Source organism: Carettochelys insculpta, chromosome 6 (assembly GCF_033958435.1).
Source record: "Carettochelys insculpta isolate YL-2023 chromosome 6, ASM3395843v1, whole genome shotgun sequence".
Classification (NCBI taxonomy): domain Eukaryota; kingdom Metazoa; phylum Chordata; order Testudines; family Carettochelyidae; genus Carettochelys; species Carettochelys insculpta.
The window spans coordinates 114,504,322-114,528,255 of NC_134142.1; the positions used below are offsets into that span (position 1 = coordinate 114,504,322).

Here is a 23,934-nt window from a genome sequence, read left to right on the forward strand (position 1 = left end):
TCGTCTGAATGCTAAAACCAAGACACTCGAGAGGCTCATCCTTGAAGCCTTTTTTGCTGACAACTATGCACTTAAGGCACACAAGGAATCTGATTTCCAGCTCATCGTCAACAAGTTTGCTGATGCCACTCGCCTCTTTGGTTTGATCATCAGCCTAGGAAAGACCGAGGTGCTGTTTCAACCTGCTCCAGGATTTGCTGCTCTCCCTGCTTCAATCTTTATTGAAGGAACAGAGTTAAAAACAGTAGAGGAGTTCAAGTACCTTGGCGGTGTGATAGCAAACGATGGCTCCCTTGACAAAGAAATCAATGCCAGAATCTGCCAGGCCAGCCGGGCACTAGGATGTCTGAGAGCGCGAGTGTTGAATCAGCACAATATCTGACAGTCCACTAAACTGAAAGTGTACAAGGCTGTAGTCCTGACCGGTCTCCTGCATGGCTGTGAAACCTGGACCTTGTACAGAAAACATACAAAACTGCTGGAGCGCTTCCACACACGCTGCCTGAGGTCAATACTGCACATTCGATGGCAGGACAGAGTTACAAACCTGGAAGTCCTGGACAGAGCAGGAACCACGAGCATGGAAGCCATGATTCTGAAAGCCCAGCTTCGCTGGACAGGGCACATCATACAAATGGAGGAGTCAAGAATCCCGAAGCAGCTCCTCTACGGTGAAACTCTCCCAGGGCAAAAGGAATCAAGGTAGGCCTCGCAAGAGGTATAAAGACTGCGTGAAGGCCAACATTGCTCATGCTGGTTTAAAACCAGATCAGCTAGAGCAGCATGCAAAAGACTGAACAGGCTGGCGTGCTCTCGTACGACACACGTATGACAACTTTGAAGAGCAGCAATGCCTATGCCTTATTGATGCTTGTGAGAGGAAGAAAGCAACAGCAACAGTCACACCAACAGAGCCAGGACAATTCCCCCACTATGAATGCCCATGCTGTTCAAGGCTTGGACTCCTCAGCCACATGTGCGTCCACAACCAATGAGCCTGGGCAAGCTCAAGACGTCATTGTCCGACACAATGGGCTACCTGCAGTCCTGACAGCCAGGTACCTCTTTAGGTAATGTGCAATTAACCAGGACTGCTCCCGGCCACTAGCTCCTCATTAGCACTTAAATCATCTTGTGACAAATCAGTCCACCTCAATCACCAGGGCTACAATCTGACAACTGTCAGCTTCTTCAATCAATAGCTAACACCCTCATTAACCCTTATTGGTATGAATTTACTATTAGCCACAGTCTTGATATTTATATCAAACAAAGAGGGCACAAGGAACAACTCAAACCAGAGTTTCTTAATGAGAGACAGTGGATTTATTCTATAAAATACCAGAAAAGACAAATTGTTTAGTGATTCTCTGGAATGGCCTTTCTTCTCTTAAAAAAAAAAGCTCACCTAATAAACTATTTTGCTAGTCTTTAAAGTGCTACTTGACTGCTTTTTGTTTTGATAGTGTATAGACTAGCACGGCTTCCTCTCTGTTACTTTCTTCTCTTGTGCTAGTTTCCCCAGTTAAAAAGAACAGAACAGCCAAATACAGACCTGAACTTCCTGCTTACTGCCTGGACTGGATTTGTAACTCAGTCTCAGATTATTTTACAATAGTGCCCACACCTTGAAATTCAGCAGATTTTACCTGTTTGGCCCACCAGGAAAACAAGGAAAATCCTAATTGGATAAAGTGGCCTGCATCCGTCTTGGTGTGGGTAAGAACAGTCTTGCCAACCTTAAACATTAAAAACACTGGGTCGGGCCTTACTACCATGGAATTTTAAAAAACCCACACATTTGCCTCAGTTTGTTGATCATCTGGTTTCAGAACCTTCAGAGTCCACTTGAGTCACATTCTGAAGCTCTTTTGTTGTTGTCTATAAAACGTAAAACAATCTCACAGAATCAGAAATCCCCAGCTCCTGGCTTTCTAAGAAACTTATGAAATATTATGAGACTTGTGATAAAAAAATGAAAGCACTGGCTACGCTATGTGAAATACTTTCCTTTTTCTAAAATACCACTGAGGAAAAGAAACATTTTAAAACGTGATGAATTATCCATTTAGAATGGGGGTAGGAATCTTTTTTGGGCCTGGGGCCACCAACCCACAGAAAAATCAGTTGGGGGGCTCAGAAAAGTGAGAAACAAAAATAAATAATAAATAAATTAAACAAAATCCTTACTGATTTGGCCCCTGACAGAGACATCTCAGTCCCCTCATGCTCCAGCACAGAGGGCAGAGAACGTGGGACTAAGGTTAAGGGGTTTCCCCAGGCCAGATTAACTCTTCTGGGGGCCTGAGGTGACATCAAAAATGGGAGGGTTCAGAGTACGGGGGTGAGTGGGCTGCTAGGGAGCAGATGTGTGGATTGGGAGGGAGGGCAGAGGAGCAGGCTAAAAGTGGGAGGGAGGGTGCAGGAGTAGGATGGGGTTGAGTGATCTTGGTGGATGGTAAGGCGCATAAGTGGGCTGGTTGCAGCAGTGGGAGGAGTTCAGGAGTGGGCTGGATGTGAGGGGTCTGGGCAGGTGGGAGGCTGCAGGAGCTGAGTGGGCATGGTGGGAATGTGTACAGGAACAGACTGAGGGTGGGAGTCTCGGTGGCAGAGGGATGCAGGAGCAGGGTGGGTGTGTGAGGGAGTGTGGGAGAAAGAGGGGGCTGGAGTGGGGATCCTTACCTCCGCAAAAGCTGCCACCGCTGCCATCCCCTCCCGCAGATAGGGAAACAGCAGCAGCGGAGAAAAGCCTCTCCAAGGAGCTTTTTCTGACACTACTACCAAGCATTGCCCCCCACCACCTCCGCTGTTCTGATTGGCTGGAATCCCAGCCAGTCAGAGTGGTGGGGAAAGCCTCTCTGGGGGCAGTGCTACACAGCCATTCCCCGCCAGCTAGGGGAGGTGAAGGAGGAGCGGCAGTGACATACGGAGCCTTGAACCGCTTCCTGTCCCCTCCAGGTAGAGGCCCTGGGCTGGATGCTAAGGAGGAGAGCCCCGAGCCTTGGGATCAGGAGGTGGATCCAAGCAAGCTGCAGTCTAGATCTGCACCTGGGCTGGGGGTTCCCCAGCCCGGATTCAGAACTCAGCAATGATAAGGGATCAGAGAACTCAAGGAAGTGCTCATGGGCCTGACTCTGGATCATTAGTTCAAATCCAGAGCAATGGTAACAAGAAGTAGTTTTGCTAACATGGCTTCTCAAGGAGCTATTGCAAAAGAAATCTGAGGACAATTCACTTGATGGCAGTCCCCTCACAAAAGGCCTACTTCTCAACCACCTCCCAGGGTTGCCAACTGTCCAATCACACAAACCCTAACACCTTGTCCTGTCCACTTCCATGCCACTTTACAGAGGCCACACTCTTCTCCAAGGCCTCATGCCTGTTCATCCCAGCCCTCTCCCTCCATTGGCTCTCCACCACCCTCACTCACTTTCACTGGGGTGAAGGGGTCATGGCATGGGTTATGGGGGCAGGAGGCAGGAATGGGTATGAAGGTGCATAAGGGAGTGTAGGATCCAGCCAGGCATCGCACACCTCAGGCGGCTCGTGATTGGTGGTGCTGCAGAGCTAAGGCAGGATCTCTGTCTGCCCTGGCTCTGTGCAGCACCCAGAAGTGGCAGGTACAGCCCTGTGGCCCCTGGGGTACAGAGATGGCTCTCCTGCCTGCAGGTGCCACCCCCATAACCCCCCATTGGCTGTAGTTCCCAGCCAATGAGAGCGCAGAAATCGCTCTGGAGAAGGGTGAAGTGCACAGAGAGCCCCTGGCCCTCCCAGGGGCCACAGGGATTTGCCTACTACTTCAGGGAGCAGCATCGGGCCAGGGCAGATGTGAAGCCCTGCTGTATCACCAGACTTTTAGCTATTTAAAATCTCCTAGTTTGGTTTTTGTAGCCTCCAGAAGAGACATTGAGCTTGATTCTGGGAAATTATTGGTGAAATCAGGAAGGCTGAAATACTACAGTAACCTCATATAGTCTGTTCAGGTCTTGGCCCAGCCCACCAGTGTCGTGGCGAGTTTTCTTGTAGCTCTTTCCCAGACCCCAAAACGTCCGTGTCAACAGGCAGGGCCATCCCAAGGCATGGGTGGGTGCTGTTAATTTGCTTGTTCCCATTTTCACAAAGACCTGGGACAACTCCTCCTCCCCTGGTGACCCAGGATCTGACCCTGCCCTGCCCGCCCCCTTTACCTCCTCCCTAAGCAACGGGAGCTGCCAGATTACTTGAGGCCAGGGATTGCATGCTGCAGAGGCTGTAGCAGCAGCAGCAGCAAGGAGTTGCTTCCCCCACCCCACTCACCAGACAGGTGGTGACAGCAGGTGGGCTGGAAGGGCAGTGGAGTGGAGCAGGCTGCTTGCTGTTCCTGCCACCCATGCGATGAGTGCAGTGGGGGAAAATTGACCCCCTCTGCTGTTGCAGCCATCATCCTGGCCCCAGGTAATCCTAGTCCCCACCCCAGAAAATCTTCTCCATTTCTGTCCATAGGATTGTTAAGGTGGCTGACATAAGACCTCCAAAAGTGCTGGGCCTGGATTGGCCGCCCCACCTCATCCTATAGACAAGATGGCTCTGTCAACAGATTATCTGATTGAATTTGTGGGCTACAGCACAAGATGCTATAATCCCATGTGTTCTGTGGCAGCAGAATTTGCAGGACAATCCAATCTTTGCTCCAGAACCTCTGTTCTCTTCCTTCCTTACCACTTATGCTTGCAAAAAAAGACACACTGAAAATGTGAACCGAGCTAAACTAAGGCTGTGAGGTCTGCATTAAAGGGACTGAACTGCCAATAAATCCCAGGGGATAAGTGAGTTGTTAATTCTGAATCTAAAAATAATTTGTCAATATGGTTAACTATTTCACTGCTGATTATTTTAGCAGAAACATCCAGCTGATGTGCTCAACCTACAATTCCAAAAGGCTTGCCAATACTTTGTAATGTCAGGACTGCTCCGAGCTTACCTGCCACAATTTGAAGCTTCCTCTGAACAATTTATTTGCAGAAACTGTGTTATCTGTGCTTATTTTCTGGTATATCAAAAACTGAAGACCACAACAAAAATAAAAATAAAAAAAAGGAATATAATATTAGAATAAATACATGGCAGCTGTACTTATATTAAATTTAATATTTCATTATTTATTATTTGCATTGCACTAGTATCTAGCAGCCCCAGTCATGCACTAGGATGCTAAGCCCTGTACAAACACTGCCAGTCTCACTCCCCACCCCACCCCACCCCACCCCACAAAGAGTTTGCAGTGTAAGTGCAAGGTAGAAGACAACAGGTGGATACAGACATATGGGGTGAGAACAGGGAAACAATGAGACAGTATTAGTCAGAACCCATAGGCAGTACTCTCAGTACACCAGCTGCCTAACCTTTAAAACCATTAAAGAACTATATTCGGTATGTAAATTAAACTACCACCTGTTTCCAGCCTGTTGCATGAGAATGCCACAGAATGAAGGAATTCTGCCTTAGTGAACATGAGAACCTGCTTATATTGAGTGCAAGTTTGCCTCCAAGCTTAAAGCAGCTTGGGGTGAACTGTTATCAACTACAGTAAAACAGTCATCTTTGATCCTTCACTGACCAAGTGAAGCATGGTCTTGTGATTAAGGTACTACACTAGCTCTCAGGAGACAAGAGACCCCCTGTGTGATCCTGCAGAAACCTTGTGCTGGAGTTCCATTCTTGTAAGATGTGGAGTAATACTATTACTGCTGTTTGGCCTATTTAGACTACAAGTTCTTTGGGGCAGGGATTGTCTCTTACTAAGTGTTCGTACAGCACCTAGTACAATGGGGCTGGGATCTCAACATGCTGTAATCTAAGTAATAAGCTGCAGATAGAAAGATCTTTGCATTGTGACAGTGTCATCACATAGTGAAGTCATAGAGAGTAAGCCGTGCTAGTCTATACACTATCAAAACAAAAAGCAGTCAAGTAGCACTATAAAGACTAGCAAAATAGTTTATTACAAACTAGAAATTATATAATAAATATATACTATTTATTATAATAATTAATATAATATAATAGTATAAAATAATATAATTATTCTAATAGTTTATTAGAAACTAGAAATTATATAATATATAATATTTATTATAATAATTAATATAATATAATAGTTTATTAGAAACTATTTTGCTAGTCTTTAAAGTGCTACTTGACTGCTTTTTGTTTTGATAGTGAAGTCATGTGTCATGATGTCATATAAAACATTCCAGATTGTACCATCCTCATTTTTGAAGGATGATGCTGTTAATTAGCTTGCTCCCATTTTCACGAATGCCACCTTGTAAATTTTTGCCTTTGCACAACACATTGAAATTATCACTGAAAAGAGCCCTTTCCCCCCAATAAGGCCGATCCGTCTGACCCTCTGTTTTTGCACTCTGCATCCCAGACTTTTCAAATGGCCCTCTTTTACAATGCACTCATTATGATGTCCAGTAGGTTCCCTGGATTTAACTGAGCATGCTGCATTCCCCTTTCCTTTCTCACCCCCTCCTCCAGGCAGCAGAGGAACAGAACATAAACCAGGTTTTGTCTTTCTGTGCTATGGCAAAGTGATCATTTTCAAGAGAAGCTCTCTCAGCAAGATAGGTTTCTTGCATTTAAGCCCAAATCCATCTTCTCTGAAGCACAATGTACCCACCACAACTGCTGGAGGACGGATGGGTTTTGACCAATCAAGCAAAATCACCAAAAACAACCTGACATCACTTGCTACTCCTAATTTTTCCCCGCACCAGTATAACCTCCCTCATGCATTTATGTATTTTTAAGTCTTTTTCAGTGTCTACATCATGAGATATTCCTCTGTCTGATAGCCAACCATGCACTAAAGGCCACTTTTAATAAGCATACAGGCAAGATCCTCTCTTAGTGTGCCTGCACTGAAGTCAGTGAGACTGTGCTGACTTGCATCAGTTTACATCTGCTGAAGGTCTGGCCCTGAATCCTTTCTTACTCAGCCATTTGAAAGTTTTGACTACAATTCTGTCTGACTTTTAGTTGCACACCAATGTGAGGTGATGGAGTTTTTAAGTGGCGTTTTGCAACAGGTTCTCCTCCTGTACAGATACAGATTTGGTGTGGTCTAACAGCAAGAGAGTGGATGCTCGCTCTCTGGGTAATAAGAGACGGATGGGTGATGTGACAAGCGAGTTAACACAAACAGTGACCCCCAATGCACACATCGCACAGAAGCAGACAGGAAGCTAACTACAACTCAAATGTCCAAGCAGAAAGGAAGAGGACAGCTAGGAATTAACACAAGCAGGTACCTGGAGACGGGCTGGTGAATCACTTGATGCTTCTTGGTGCGTGCCGCCTGCCTTTCTTCAGCGCTGCGGCACTTCTCTGGGGGCTGGGAAAGCATGGCTGGCCTGCTTCTCGTTGCCACGGTCACCTAGGCTTTCAAAAAAGGAGCCAGTGACCAATCAGACCTCAGGCTGGAGCGCACTCAGCCGTGGGTCATGTGATGCCAGCATTTGTGTGAGTGAAAAAAGATGATAGTGTCCCCAGGACCAGAGGGAGCTGCCTTTGTATGGACAATTCCACTCCCCGCCCCTTCACCACCTCATTGCTGGAAGCCCATTCTCTTGAGCTACAGCCCTGTGGAGGGGTGGGGGTTGGGGAGAAAAAAAATCTCCATGCTAGGGAGAACAGAAGATACTGAGCCAGTGCATTGAAGCCTGCCCCATGCCTACCAAAACTGGATTCAAAAGCATGGGCCTTTCTTCTCTGCATCTGCTCTCCTCACATTCCCATTTCATCCCACCCCAGCCTCCCATGCCTGCTTCCCTGGAGAGCAAATGAATGAAGAGAGCTTTCTCAGACCAGGCCCCGGCGGCGAGTTCTTTTGGGAACTGAGATGACCTGGACTGTTCTTGCCATCCTGGGGAGCATCCCTCTGCCTGCACTGCTACTGCACATCCACCCACAGCTCCTCTGGGTCCTCTCTTTGCTTCATCACAGACGCAAATGCAATCACAATGGCACCTGGCAGCACTGCTCTCTGGCTGTGGTGCAGAGCTGCGCCTCTCCCCGTAGGGACACAGGAGGGGCAGCAGCGTGTGTGCATGCTGACATGATACCTGTAACAGCACCGAAGGGTCCTGGGGCACCTTATAGACTAACAGAAAAGTTTTGAGCATGAGCTTTCGTGAGCACAGACTCACACTTCATCATGAAGTGAGTCTGTGCTCACGAAAGCTCATGCTCAAAACTTTTCTGTTAGTCTATAAGGTGCCACGGGACCCTTCATTGCTGTTACAGATCCAGACTAACACGGCCACCCCTCCGATACATGATACCTGTAGTGACACTTGTCCTCTCTTCACCCCATACACCCCATGAGATGCTTTTTGAACAATGCAGAGCAGCGATGATGCTGTTGAGGAGCACAATTTAGCTATAAATATCAGAGAGGGAGCTGAGTTAGTCTGTATCTTCAAAAACAACAAGAAGTCCTGTGGCACCTTACAGATTAACAGATATTTTGGAGTATCAGCTTTCGTGGGCAAAGACCCGCTTCGGAAGATGCATGAGTGGGGGCATTTCAGAGGAGGATTCAGCTCTGGCCCTCCCCTTGACTGAGACTGCCTCTTTAAATCCTCCTCTGACGTACCCCCCACAGAACTCATGCATCTGATGAAGCAGGTGTTTGCCCATGAAAGCTTATGCTCCAAAATATCTGTCAATTTTGCTATAGTTCTCCTCTTGCCATTCAGTTCCCATTCAAATGCATGGAGTGTGCGTTCACCCTAGAGCATGCTGTAAATGAAAGAAAGCACTCTCCTCTCCCATTTCTTGGGCTAGTGGTGAGGGAGGGTGGTGCTTAGCTCACTGTGACACTATGGGGGTGGAGCTGGGGGGAGTCTGAACCTTCCCTATCTGGTAAGTTGACAATAACAGGTTGCCAGTGTTTGAATGAAAGACCCCACACTGTTAGCTGGTATGGACCCCAGATCTAAGTAGGCTTTTGCTAGCTCACTAACGTAGGGGATTTATGGCCCCACCTGAACAGAAGAGGTGTAGAAGCGTCTCTCCCTCAGGAAGCGAGGATCAAGGTATGAGCTCAGCAGTCTGCAGAAAGGCACCATAGAAACAGACAGGCCTGGGGAGAAGGTTTGATATGACCTTTATGGTATTTACTGTTTTCTTCATTAATAAATCCAAACCTCAGGGAAGGGGTGAGTTTGAACTCTACCCACAGTGCAGAGTGCTCCATGCACCCAATTCCTTTCTGTTACCTGAGACACTATGTCCTATGCATCTGACAAAGTGCATCTTTGCCCACAAAAGCTTATGCTCCAAAATATCTGTTAGTCTATAAGGTGCCACAGGACTTGTTGTTCTTGAAGATACAGACTAACACGGCTACCTCTGTGATATATGTCCTGCTGTAGCTCCACTGATGAACTAGGGTATACCAGAGAAGTGACTCATACAAACACATCCTTCGGCATAGGATGTTACTGAGAATCACATGGCTGCTAACCAGCTCCTCATGGTGAGTTACAGGATGCAGGACAACAAAGAGCTCTATGTTTGCTATTAAAACAACAGAACAGTGAGGGCAAATCATCCAGTCCAGACAGAGGAATGGACAAATGAGTTTTATTGGCTGCTCAGAAACAGGCCCATTCCTGCTGGACCTGGTTGCTACCTGTACAGTACCCAGTGTCCATATACCTCTCCTAGTCTCTGGGCTCAGCATGAGGCTCTGTAAGATATAGAACAAATCCTAGCACCTGCTGTACCAATGCACCCAATGTACAGGAATGTGTGAATCGCACAGGGCCTCTGTAGCTGGATCTCCACCACCCACTTCGTTTCCCATGGTGTAGGACATTAGCAGGAGTAAAGGGAGCACAGACAGGGTTGTGCCTTTGAATTCTGGCAGTATCTGGCTGTCAGAACTGTCCCGTGGGACCAGAGACAGGCAGGTGTAACATCCCTGAGATGCTCAAAGTTGTACCTCAGAGGTAACTTTCGCCTCAGCGGCTTGAGGATGAGGCATTGCCTTCCACCTCCATTTTGGCCTGCAGACAAGCAGTTCTGAGTAGCTTCCTTTTATCTACATAGATACAATCTGCCTTATATATATTTTTTTACTGTAGCAGTAACCAGTGATACATAGGTAACACAATACATATAGTCTGATCATTCCCAGATATTCCCACTCAGAAAAACAAGGGCCAAATTTTCCCACTATATATAACTGTGAAAGTCCAGGTGAATGGGCTCTACTGAACACAACAAGGATGGATTTGTTACACTGGTAAGAATTCATGCTCCCATTCTTTTTAATCATGGTGTTGCATGGGCATGTAACTGAGGCATGGCAACACCTCGAGCAGCCTGTAATGTCAGCCTCAGCCTTAGTCTCCCATGTTGTCCCCCATGGAAGGAACATTCTCTCATAGCCAAAAGCACCATTTAAGGAGGGCAGAGGGGTCAGTAGCTGTGCACATCAGGACACTATGACTCTTTTTCCTAGTTCCCTGATTATCAGGGAGAGAGCAGAGAGTACATGGCTTGTGCGTGTACACGGCTTCTCACTCCTGGCTGGTGCAGGAGGGAGGGCAGAGGAGTAATTCATGCAAGCTGTGTACTTTCCCCTTGCTCTCTGGTAGTCGGGGGAATGGGAAGAAGAGTAAGCACTGCCCTGGTACACATGGTTACTGCCCACCCTCCCAAAATGGCACCCTTGCTCACTGACTGATACTAAGCCCTCCTCTAGTCACAGTGGTTTCATGTACATCAGTGTATTATGGCCTTGCAAGCTGTGTAACAAAACCTCTCTCTGATTCCCACACTCCACGTACCACGTACAGCAATGGAGGATTTTTCCATCTCCAGAGATGTCACCTGAGAATCGACAGTAGCTCTCCCGCTAACCCCATGCCATTTGCCCTTGGGCTAGGGCCACAATTTTCAGGCCTCTCTGCCTGAGCCAGTCTTCTGACATCCCTTCACCCAGAGGGCTTTCCATTTCTTGCAGTGTTCCACTCCTCTCGGATCCCCTACCTGTGAGCCCTACCCCTGCTCAGCAGAACCCATCGTCCCACCACCCCAACCCTCTTGCTTCCTGGCCTAGCACACCTGAGGATCTGGAACTTACCTGCTTTTCCCAGGGCTCACTGCCCAAACTCTCCAGGTAGTTCAGCAAGGGCTCTTCTGCTTACTCATCACCAGCAGCCCACACTTACCATCCTCCTTTAGCCCTCTCCCTCTCACAACTCCTTCTGCTGCACTTTCTGCCTCTCCTCTGGTCTCAAGCAGCTCACCTGCCCTTCTCTCTCACTGATTCCCCTCAGGCTCTGACTCCTCTAGTTTCCCAATTCATATGGCCAGCAGCCTTCTCTTGAGACCAACTGGGGGGCAGGTGACTTGTAGTGAGGGGTGTATCAGATCCCACTGCTTCTTAAACAGTCCAGTCAACCTGCCAGAGGAGCACAACCACTGTAGCACCAAAGTGGAATGGGAATGATGCCAGCAGCCCCATTAGTGACCCCATAGGTGGGATGATAACAGAGCAGAATGACAAACAATGCTATGTCTGAGGAACTTCCTACATGCAGCTGCGAAAGAAGCAAAGGAACTGCCTTTGCTTCACAGTGAAGCCAGTTGGACATTAAAGACCAGTAGTAGTGTTACTAACACAATTACAACTATATAAACACCACCTCACAGATTATAATTATATAGTTACATAAAATGGCTAAGCGGTAAGAGACGCAGCAGGCTGGGCATTATTGTGTAATAACACCACAGAGTAATGAGTTGTAGCATTAGGGATGAATGATGAAAGACAAATCACCACCAGCCAATAATAAGGAATGTTGGTGACAAGACAGGAACTTGCACATGGGAATATTTTACCATTCCAATGATTAAATGGCCACAGTAATGAAGAAAGTAAAATGTCTGATGTTCAAATGCACACTACAAATAAGGAGTCCTGTGGCTTCTTAGAGACTAACACATTTATGAGGTCATGAGCTTTTCTAGGTAAAACCCACTCCTTCAGATGGAAATCACTACAGATAGTAAGTATAGTACTTGTACATGCTAAGCCACTGTTTTTACCATGCTCTGGGACACTTCCAGAGGGGTTGGCCCCTTAGAGTAAATCACATTGTAATGCTGCATCTTGATGTTGAATCTTCACATTGCAGCCCTGAGTCAGTGCATGAAAGCATTGGGAGGCAGCCCCATCATGTTGCTATGACATTAGCACACCCCTTATTCATAGATTGTCCTTCCTGTGCCAGTCCCAAGGAGATATACCAGACATGAAACAAACCAACAGAGCCCAGAAAACATCACTTACTTTCAGATACAGAGTATTAAATGGGTTAATTTCCCTCATTAAACCTGTTTAATGTTTCATTATTATCCTTTGGCCTCTTCTATAATAATAATGTTATTGCTGGGAAGGAGGGGGTATCCTCTGGATCACTGTTAATTTGACCTCTGCAATCACCTGCTACAAGGCCTCTCTCTCTCATCTGACTGCCCTGTCCTTCTGTCTGAATGCAACTCCTTCTGGAGCACATAGCTTCTGCCCCCAGCTCATCCACAGGAAGCTGCCCCATAGCCAAGCAAGACACTCCCTCTCCATTCTCAAATAAGTCACATTAGCCACATCTCTGGAAACTGCTGCTTCAACAGATTGGCACTGGGCTCAGGATGCTGAACTAGTGACCCCCTTGGTGACATGAGACCTACAAGGATCACAGGGGTATTAATCTCCCTCTGAAGGCTTATCCACAGAAGAATTTTATGAGTTCCCAACTATTACCTCCAGTTTTCAGAGGCTGATGAGTTGTGATGCTATTGCTTTGGCTGAAACAGTAAAGGTTCACGTTTTAGCACTGCAGCTTCCAATTCCAAGCCTACTGTTGTGGTTGACGCAGCCCTCAATGCCGTCGAGCTCCTACCAGTAATGGACGAACTGGATCAAGAACCGACTGTGGATGAACTGAAGACAGCCATCGACAGCATTGCAGCAGGAAAGGCCCCTGGTCAGGATGGTATGCCAGCAGAGGTAATCAAATGTGCCGCGGACACACTCCTGGAACCCCTGCATGAGCTGCTGTGCCTGTGCTGGAAAGAGGGTGAGGTTCCACAGGATATGCGTGACGCTAACATTGTAACGTTGTATAAGAACAAAGGAGACAGAAGCGACTGCAACAACTACCGTGGAATCTCCCTCCTAAGCGTCACTGGTAAACTGTCCGCTCACGTCATCCTTGGCAGACTCCAGAAGATTGCTGAGAGGGTGTACCCCAAATCGCAGTGCGGGTTCCGTGCAGAGTGGTCTACCGTCGACATGGTCTTCTCTCTAAGGCAGCTGCAGGAGAAGTGCAGGGAGCAGAGAAAGCCACTCTACATAGCCTTCATTGACTTGACCAAGGCTTTTGACTTGGTCAGCAGGGATGGTCTGTTCAAACTCCTCCACAAGATAGGCTGTCCTCCACGGTTACTCAAGATGATCCAGTCGTTCCACGAAAACATGAGAGGAACCATCCAATATGACGGCGCATTATCGGATGCTTTCAGAATCAGGAGCGGCGTCAAACAAGGATGCGTGCTTGCTCCGACATTGTTCGGGATCTTCTTCGCACTCCTCCTGAAGCATGCCTTTGGATCTTCAACAGAGGGCATCTTGCTGCACACAAGATCTGATGGGAAACTGTTTAACCTTGCAAGGCTGAGAGCTAAGACTAAGGTGCGAGAAGTCCTCATCAGAGACATGCTGTTCGCAGACGATGCTGCTGTAGTGTCTCACACAGAAGACCAGCTTCAAAAACTGCTGGATCAGTTCTCCAAAGCGTGCAAGGACTTTGGGCTTACCATCAGCCTAAAGAAGACAAATGTACTTGGTCAAGATGTTGCTGAATCCCCATCAATCAGCATTGACAACTATACGTTAGAGGTTGTCCACGAGTTCGTTTACCTCGGGTCCACCATCACTGACACCCTGTCGTTGGACACTGAGCTAAATAGGAGGATCGGAAAAGTGGCCACAACTCTGTCCAGACTCAGCAAGAGAGTGTGGAATAACAACAAGTTGTACACTCACACCAAAATGCAAGTCTACAGAGCCTGCATCCTCAGCACCCTCCTTTATGGCAGCGAGACTTGGACCCTGTATGCCCGCCAGGAAAAGAGGCTGAACGTCTTCCACTTGCGCTGCCTCAGGCGCATCCTTGGAATATCATGGAAGGACAGAGTTACCAACACAGCCGTCCTCGAGCAAGCTGGAATCCCAGCCATGCACACCCTCCTCAGGCAGTGTTGGCTCCGCTGGCTTGGCCACGTCCACAGTATGAACGATGGAAGGATTCCAAAAGACATCATGTATGGTGAGCTAGCCTCTGGCAAAAGACCCCCCGGACGCCCCCAGTTGCGTTACAAAGATGTCTGCAAGAGAGACCTCAGAGAGGTAGACATCGAGCTGGACAACTGGGAAGAACTAGCAGACGACCGAGGCAGATGGAGGCAGGGGTTACACAAGGGCCTTCAGAAGGGCGAGTTGAAGATCAGACAGCTAGCAGAGGAGAAGCGAGCACACAGAAAGCACAATAAGGACTTGCCAGACACCCACTACATCTGCAAGAGATGCAGCAAGGACTGTCACTCTCGTGTGAGTCTTTATAGTCACAATAGGTGCTGTAAATGAAGTCTTAAATTGAAACTTTAAAGGGTGCGATCCATAGTCTGTGCAGACTGAAGGATGCCTACTACTACTACTGTTGGCCCAAGCAGTGTCAGTTAAAACAACATAATGGACAACTATTAGGTCTTGTCTACATTAGTGAGCTTATGTGGTAAGATCACTCACGTAGCCATTCTATGCTGAAGACAGACACGATAGACAGGAGCCCTTCCACTGACATAAAAACAACTCCACAAGCAGCAGTAGCTATGTCAGCAGAAGAAGCTCTCCCTCCAATGTAGCGCTGTCCACACCAGCATATTTGTCGATGTAATTTGTGCTGCTGAGGGGTGTGTTCTTTTTGTCAGAGCCCTATGCAACATAAGCTACAATGACAAAAATGGTAGTGTAGCAAGCCCTTAGAGACAGAGACAGAATGACAGAAATAATATCCAACCCTATGTACTGCGCCTCTTCCACCTCAGGATCTGGAGGATGACCCAAGATGTATTGATTTAATTCTTAATGTAATGCTTGTTTATGTGAAGTAATTTAAAATTATTCCATCAATGTAAATTTTGCTAATAAAATTATCCATACAACTCAAGAGCTTTGTCAGGCTTTCATAGAAGAGCCATGATTCTGAGCCAAGTTATTATAGCACTAGTGGAATCATCAGATTCCAAACTGATACAACGTACGGATAACAGAAGGGTTTTTTCTGAACAGAACAATGTGGCCATCGGAACAAAGGAAGGGACAAATTCACAGAGACTAAAGGTACACCTACACTATCTGGTAGATTGACTCAGTGAGGGTCGATTTTCCAGGGTTCAATTTTGCATGCCTAATGTGGAATCCAACTATCAGGTTGACAGCCAACCCCTGTACTCCTCAATCTCCTAAGGACTAAGAGACGTCAATAGGAGAGTTTTTCCCCTCGACCTCCCTCAGTGAGGATGGCCAGGTAAGTTGATCATAGATAAGTTGATTCCAGATAAGCAATTGCCAGAGCTGGAATTGCATATCTACAATTGACTTTAAGGTCTAGTATAGACCTGTCCTAAGTGACTTGCCAAGAAAAACCTTTAGTGGAGAAGGAAATTGAACTCAGATGTCCTAAGTGCCAGACTAATAGCCTAACTGTCTTTTCCCAAAAGCACTGAAGTCAGAGCCTCTTCTGGCATAAATTGTTAAGGTCACTGGTCCTTGATCTTGAATATCATCAGCACCTACAAACTAGCTCAGGAAAATTGAAGAAGTGCCCCCTTGGTGTCCATCAATGTCAACCTTTGATTAGCCAGCCACACAATGTAGTATCTCCCATCAGAGTCTGAGCATGCCGCCATGGCAGCTTTAACTGCACATTACAACCTGTAGAGGCAGAGTCAGGAGTCTTAGGCTTTCTGTACACTGGCAATTGAGCAAAAAGGCTTTTGTTCTTCACAGGTGCTTAAAACGCTTTCCCTTCTCCCACTATCCCCTGAATGAGAAACAGAAGTTTTTTTAACAATGTTTGCATTTCTTGGCTTTATCAGCATGGCTGTGTCGACACAGCCATGTCATTAAAAGGTGTGTAACACAGACCAACCCTTATACGGGTGTCCATGGTAATGCAGAGCACTGTTACCAAGCCAACCTTTTGTTGAGCTGTAGGCATGTCTCCTAAGGGGATTGTGGTATTGAGTCCTTGGCACTTAAAGCTTTTAATAATTCCTTTGGTACATCCTTCTCTGCAGTACCTACAGGAGAAACCAGGCGAGCATCAGAAGATTGGAGGTCAGGTTGAAGGGACAGGAATTGCAGGTTTTGATGCACTTCTGACTTTCAGTGGTGCAGTCACTGACTCCTTCATGCTAACAACTGCAGAATGGTTTAGCAAGGGCTAGCACACAGAAAGTTCCCTGTCACAGGGCATGGATGACTTACTTGAAAATTAGTGAGGGTTGGTTGTGCTTCCTCTATAAAGGGATGGATCTCTGTCAGAGCTATGGTAACAAGATCCTGCCTATGTAAAATCAGGCAGCAGAGTTTGAAACATAATAGGAAACATCCCTGTTTTATGGGTAAAGAGACTTGTAATTTAAGTACTAGGGGCTCCAGTTCATCTTCCATTCCCTTTTGTGGAGTTTCTGCAGGACTGAATTTGGTTTCCAGGATGGAGTATGCCAGAAGCTGAGTTTCTAGGAAAGGTGCCACAATTTTCAAAATCCTATCTTTCCTGGGGTGTGTGCCTTTAGTCTCACAGCTCTCTAAGTGAGCCTAACATCCAGCTGTCCTCCCCACTCAGGCATTCAACCTGGCTCTCTCCAGCCAGCCACAATGCTGCTTCGAAGCTGTACCAAGACATTGTTTCCAAACAATGCTCAGAAGTTTCACTGCAGCCTTACTCAACACGTGCTTAACACACAGTACAAGAAGTGGTGTTATTAGGAATCTGAGGATCTCAAGCAAGGTTAATGTTGGGGAACACCCTCACCCCAAGATGATAATCAACAATATATGCAAATTGCCAGGATGCCTCCATCTTCACAGCAGAGGTTCACGAAGTGATAACAGGACTTTGCAATTGACCTATGGTTGCTGTTGTTGGCAGTAAAACAAATGTTAAGATACAAGTTGAGGTATGTGAACATATGACATGTAAGAGAACGGGGAGAAGGTGCCTCGTGAAGTGGCAAAGGGAAAGCTAGAACAGAGGCTGGGGCACAAAGCAGAACAGCAAACAATTGTGAGCCTGAGCAATGCCTGCCTCTTTTACCCCCCACAAATCCAGATGGCTCCAGGCAACGTGCACAGTCTCTCCCTCTCTCCCAAAAAGCCAGTTTATTTATCTGCCACATGCAGCATGTCTAGTGAAGAGAAAGACAGAGCCACAAGAAGACAGGAGGCAGTAGGGAATGGGTGGGCAGAGATCCTGACTGTAGACTATAAAACAGGGCCATCTGTAAAAGCGCTTGTAGCTAATAATGTTTTCCCCCGAGTGAGGTGAGAGATCTCCCTGTGGCCCTCTCTGCTCTGTGGTCTCCTGGGTGACAGGGCAATGGGAAGAGAGAGGCTAGGAGTGGAAATAAGTTGGTGGGCAAAAAACAGAATGAAGAAAACCAGTCCACTGTCAGCTGGTGATGCCCGCCCCCCCATACTTCCTGGAGTGTCAATCTGATCTGCCAGCTGGGCTGCAAGCCCTGGGAACCACCTTCATAGTACCAAAGGATGTGGCTGTCGTTATGGCAACAGTGTGCAGTAACATAGCCTAGGTGGGACAGTGACTGACTGGCTCGTTTTTACAAAACAATCAGAGTCCAGGCCAGCAACAGCCCAGAGATGTGCAGCTTCCATTGAATGGAGCTCAGTAACTAATGAAATGGCCAAAGCCGTAGGACAAGAGCTCCTTGCCCCATCCTCCTCAGCCATTCCTGGAATGCTTATCTCCTCTGTAGGAAGTCATGACCAAAAGGAAGCTCTCCATCACCCATGTTTATACCACATGCAAATGGACCCCCTCGGAAAGCGCAGGCTGAGAGAAAGGTTTTGTGATCACCACTGAATGTGATCCATGCAGGGATGCTGGGTGGGTCAAAAGATATCCCTCCACCTATACGAACACTCCATGCACACCTTTCCCCTCCCATGAAGCCAGTCTGGGTTTGACCATGTGCCCATTTCAGTTAAAACAAAACCAGCTCCCATACACACCACCAACCAGCCTCCCACCCTCTCATTGACCCTTCCTGTATTTTTGCTGCTTGTCACTCTCCTCTCTAGGTTCAGACTTTCATGGTATCTCTTCCCAGCCCCCACACACCTGGTCCTGTAGCAGGAACTCTTTCCCAGAGATTTTCTTACCAGTGCAAATAATACCAAACAGTGGAAAAGTGCTCATTGCAAACACACAAACACATCTCCAGTTTCAGATAAGACGCGAACATTGCTGTGAATCACAGCCTTAGCCATAGCAACATGTATCAGCACTACGGAGACAAGGCGGAGAGAGCACAAAGTAGCTGGAAAGGCACAAAGAAGAGGAGACTGCGGACTGGTCCAGGCCTAGCATGTGGCTGGCTGGTTGCAGAAGGCAGTGGAGCAGAAAGGTTGAAAAACCTAAAATAGTAAGAAATGGATCACGTGTCTCTGGATGTCACCATTGGCACATCTGACTCTTTTTCTCTGCACACTCACCCAGGCAGTTCAGGGGGGCAAGGGCTCAGGTTCTGACTACACTGTTACTCCCACTATCCCCCTGCATATAAACATGCTCCCTAGGCCGACCAATTGAATAAAGAATGCTAATCATTCCTCGGTGTCCGAATAAAGATATGTCCCAAACAAAGAGCCAGATTGTCTAAAAATAATGGTGCTGCGTCAGTGTGTGGGCTGTGAAACCAACTGATATGAAGTTTTTGTCTCTGCAGCTTTATCCTGCTTTTGTAAGGGAGGCTGTGAGATTACAGCACCAGGAACCAATGGTCATTCATCCAGCATCTGGATTTCCACATTCCTTCCAAGTGAGACTGTATTCCATTAGTAGGCACTCCAGGCTGGGGGCAGCAAGACAGATACCACTGGTGCCTTGTTACCATCGATTGTGCAGTACACAGAGTACAGACAACTTGAAGACATAGCCTCAGCTGGTGTAAGTCAGCCTAGCTCCACTGATTTCCACTGAGCTACACTGATTCTCTTTGACAGAGGATCTGGTCCATCATTTATCACTGTACACTTAGCCCTGAGGAGGTGCTGCTAAAGGGACAGCCCTGCATACTGAAATTCATGCTTTATCCAGAGAAGAGAGACAGCATCAGCATATCACTGTTGCCAAAAAGCCTGTGACACTGTAGCAAAAAAGCAAACATCATTCTGGGATCTATTAATGGGAGCGTTGTGAGCAAGATGTGAGAAAACAAGTAAGTCTGTGGTACCTTACAGACTAACAGATTTTTTGGAGCATAAGCTTTTGTGGGCAAAGACCCGCTTCATCAGATGCACTTCATCTGACAAAGTGAGTCTTTGCACACGAAAGCTTATGCTCCAAAAATTCTGTTACTCTGTAAGGTACCACGGACTTGTTGCTTTCGTGGATACAGACTAACACAGCTACCCCCAATACAATACATGAGAAGTAATTCTTCTGCTCTGCTCCAGACTGATAAGGCCTCAACAGAAGTATTGTGTCCAGCTTTGGGTGCCATTTGTCAGGAAAGATGTGAAAAACTTGGAGAGGGTCCAGAGAAGAGCAAGAAAAATGATTAAAGATCAGGAAAGCATGACCTATGACAGAAGATTGAAAGAACTGGGTTTGTTTTGTCTGAAAAAGAGAAGACTGAGAGGGGACATGATAACAGCTTTAAGTACCTAAAAGGTTGTTGTTACAAGAAGGAGGGAGAAAAATTCTGCTTCTTAACCTCTGCCAAGAAGCAGTGGGTTTAAACTACTGCAAGAAAGGTATAGTTTGGACATGCTGAAGAACTTCATAACTGCCAGGGTGACTAAGCCTTGGCATAAATTGCCTAGGGAGGCTGTGGAATCTCCATCACTGGAGACTGTTAAGAGCAGGTTAGACAAAAACCTGTCAGGGATGATCTAGATGAAAGGCGGGGAAGCTGTATTGAGTGTAGGTTCCCCACGCCGGGTCCAGATGGTACTTGATCCTGTCATGAGCACCGTGGGTTTGACCTGATGACCTATGAAGGTTCTTTCCAGTTCTAGTGTTCTATGACTCTATGATTACTCATCATGTTACAGCCCTGCCATGAAGCACCAGAGGAGATCAGGAGCCCATCATACCAGGTACCACATTCACTCATGAAAAGTTAGTCCTTGCCAGGGCTGAGGGGAGCTGGGGTCTAGCGTAAGACCTTGTGTAAGATCAATTCCTGCTCTGTGCCTCAGTTTCCCTTTCTGTAAAAAACTAAGACACAGGGAGACTTGTCTGAAATCAACCTGATTGCAGGGCAGCTATTGGAACCTGGACCTCTCTAGAGCTTTCCATTAGACTAAAATAATGTTTTTAAATCTGCACAAAATTCAATTCCAGATTTTTAAGGCTGACCTGAATGCCCAGCAGTTAACCATCAGTAATGCAGTGCAGGGAACGGGACTGATTTGTGGCCTGGATCACCTGTTTTCTCACCTAGCATGGATCCCAGCACAGGATAAAACAGCAGAACATAGCTCAAAGCCAAGACTTCCAACAGTGACTAGTGATTCGGGGGGGGGAAGGGTGTTCTATTTTTGGGTGCCAAACTTGAGATACCTAAAAGGGGCCCAATTTTAGAAACCGAATCACTCTTGTTGGCTGAAAATCAGAACGCTTTAAGGTGCCTCAGACTAGATGCCCAAAAATCAAAAGGCTCCACTGGAAATCTTGCCCAAATTCTTACCCTCTTCCACATTACACTCCCCGGTGAGAAGAGATTTCTGGCTCATAAGTTTGGAGTTGCTGTAAGATGGGGCTTACAGGGGTGGAAAAACAGAAAGAGGCTGAGGAACTCTTAGGGTTCCTATAAGAAATCAGATAGCCCCAAGTCCTGAACAGGGAAAACTTAAAAAGTCTCAGCTGTCTTAACCTCTTCCCAAAATCTTTACCGAAGCAGTGTGGCCTCTTTGGCTCTTGCAACACCAGCCTATGTCCTCTTGAAAAATGATGGGTGTGTGTGTTTTTTTTTATCAGTTTGATCTTTATGATGCTGCATAGCCCACAAATACAAAAAGAGATTATAATAAACCACACACTGCGTACAAAGAGAATTAGCTTAGAGATGGTGAAACAGATTCAGAAGCCTTTTCTGCACATCTTACAAAAAGGAGCCATGCAAAACAAGATCAGCCCTAAGCACAATTGTTTGGAAAGCAGGGAGGGGACCTGAAAGACACTGTTTGGAGAAATGCAAACTGGGGGACTGTATGCACATGGTGAGGAGGGCACAGAAGGGTAACTAGATTGGGAAGCAGAGATGAAAGGGCACTGAAGGGTTAAAGGGCTCTACTGAGCACACAGAGGAGACTAAATAGATTGAAGGGGAGAAAATCCCATAAGGAGATCTAAAAGTAAGAAGCCAGGCCCTGAAACAATGAGGATGGTAATGTTAGCAGCCAAGGAAAGGACTGGAGTGTAGCGGTAAGAGCAGATTTACAGCTGGGCAAGAGGAAGATGCCAAGATTTTAATGAAAAAGAAATTAGATGTTTTATCCAAGATGAGTTTAGACTAAAACCTCAGCTCTGGCAAAGCCCAAGATCCAAACACGGCAGCTGAAGTAGTCTGAATAGCTCCAAACTTCAGGGAAGTTTGAAACTAGATGCAAATTTTTCAGGCTTTGTTCCCCACAACCCCCAGTCCCCCGCCCTAGTTTAATCAAAAGGAATAAATGAGGAAAGAGTAAGCCATCATTTTGGGGGGTTACTCATATCTTTTAAATACCCATATGTGGTGACAAGGAAAGGACCTCTTCTGTCATCTACTCTATTCCCCTCAATTCCCAGGCAATGCAGGATGGGGCTTGAGTCAATTTTCTAGTGCCACAGTTTCCAGCATGGTTGCCACTCGCCACATATGGCGAACAGGACACCGCGGTGTGGTGATTTGGCTCTGGAGCCACTTGCAGCTCATGGAGCCTTTAAATGCAGCTCCTCCTAGAGCCACATGCGAGTGCTACCTGCCCGCACACATGCCCCACTCCTGTGGGAGAAGCTTGTGGAAGCTCCAGCAGCAGCAGCAGCAGCCCCAGCTGCTCCGGCAACTCCAGCCACTCCTCCACCCCCAGCTGCTTCAGTGGCTCATCTGGCCCTGGTGGCTCCAGCAGTGTCTCTGGTGAGTCACTGGCATTTATTTAGACGAGGAAGGGCTGAGGTAGCCTGGTTCTGGGGAAGGATTTTTTTTTTAGGAGGGGTCTGGCTCTGGGGGAGGACATTTATTTAGAGGAGGAGGGGGTGGGGGAGCCTGGCTGGGATAGGGGACTGTGACGATATAGAAGGGTAACAACCACAAGTATAGCGATCTCTCAGTTCCTGTTGAACACCACCGCTAGTGCTTGCAGTGGAACGTCTATAGAAAAAACCATATGGATGTAACGATGAGAAAATGCTCCAATGTTACTGCAATCAGGAAATGGCAAAATACCCAGACAGCTCACAAAACAGGCTACATCATTATTAGCTCTTTAGAAGAGAAAGGGAGAGCTGTATGCAAATTACAAAGAGGAAAAAAAATAAGCCGATTACCCATAGTATGCGTTGCCAATTACTTAAGCAAACAGGATCAGGAAAGCTGGCACAGCTAGAGGCTGTGAAACAGGAGACACCGGGCAGAGGGAGGCTGGTAACCTGGTCAGCTGGCCACAGTCATCAGTACCCCACATAAAACCCTTCCCCAAGGCATCAGTGTTCCCTGTAAGCTGAGTGCTCGGGCAGCTGCCCAGAAGAGATTCAGTCGCCGCCCAGGCATTAGCAGAGCCCTCACAGCCGCCCATAGTGGGAAGCACATGTTTCTGTTGGTGGGGCACATCCACGCAGGTGTCAGTGCACACAACACAATTTATTCTGCCCAGGGATGGAACACTGCACGGCATCAAAATAAAGTTGCATGTCGCTAACCGACAATGACTTACCCAAAAATACAGATGGGGAAAAGAGGCAAAGTGTGGGTCTGAAATTCTTGGAGCGGCCCAGATGAAAAATGATTACCCACTCCCGGCTCGTAGGACGGACAGACTGCTCTATGGGTGGTATGGGGCGTGTGTGAGAGAAAGTGACCCAGGATGGGAGCGCTCTGCCATGAGAGCATCAGCATCAGATAAACAGATAAGAGAGAACAAGCAATACAAGTGTAACACTCTGCACACAGCATTCAGTACTTACGGTCTTCCTCCTGCATCGCTTTTCTCTTGCCAGTCAGTTCCAGGACCTGCAGGGTTTGCCTGGAAGGCAGAGAGAAATTTTGTCTATTTATTAAGTTATTCCAAGGCCTATGAAGTTCTTTCCCTCCCCAGGTTTGTTTAGCCATCATCACGCAGGGGTCCTGTAATATCAGGAGCCAATGCAACCATGCCACAATGTCCCCGTGCAGCATATGAGATGGCTTCAGATAGTATGGACACGGAAGCTCAGCTCCCTTGACATATGCTGCTACCGAGTGGGCATAACAGCCACAGCTGGGTTCACCCACCCCATTAGCCTCAGATGAAAGGAACACCCACATCCAGTCCAGTCACCCTGCTAGGCCCATGACTAGTTCCTCCACTGATCTGTCTCC

The 23,934-nt window shown here is 47.1% G+C and overlaps 1 protein-coding gene across 1 annotated transcript in view; it reads right to left on the bottom strand.

Annotated features, from left to right (window-relative positions):
* RASSF7 (Ras association domain family member 7) overlaps nucleotides 1-23,588 on the bottom strand; it is a 141,085-nt gene extending 117,497 nt beyond the window's left edge. Inside the window, exons 1-3 of the mRNA XM_074997889.1 lie at nucleotides 23,541-23,588; nucleotides 7,299-7,423; nucleotides 4,961-5,041 (exon numbers count right to left, since the gene is read on the bottom strand). The gene's annotated coding sequence lies outside the window, so the exon portion shown is untranslated. The remainder of the gene's footprint in view (nucleotides 1-4,960; nucleotides 5,042-7,298; nucleotides 7,424-23,540) is intronic.
* Nucleotides 23,589-23,934: the final 346 nt, after the last annotated feature.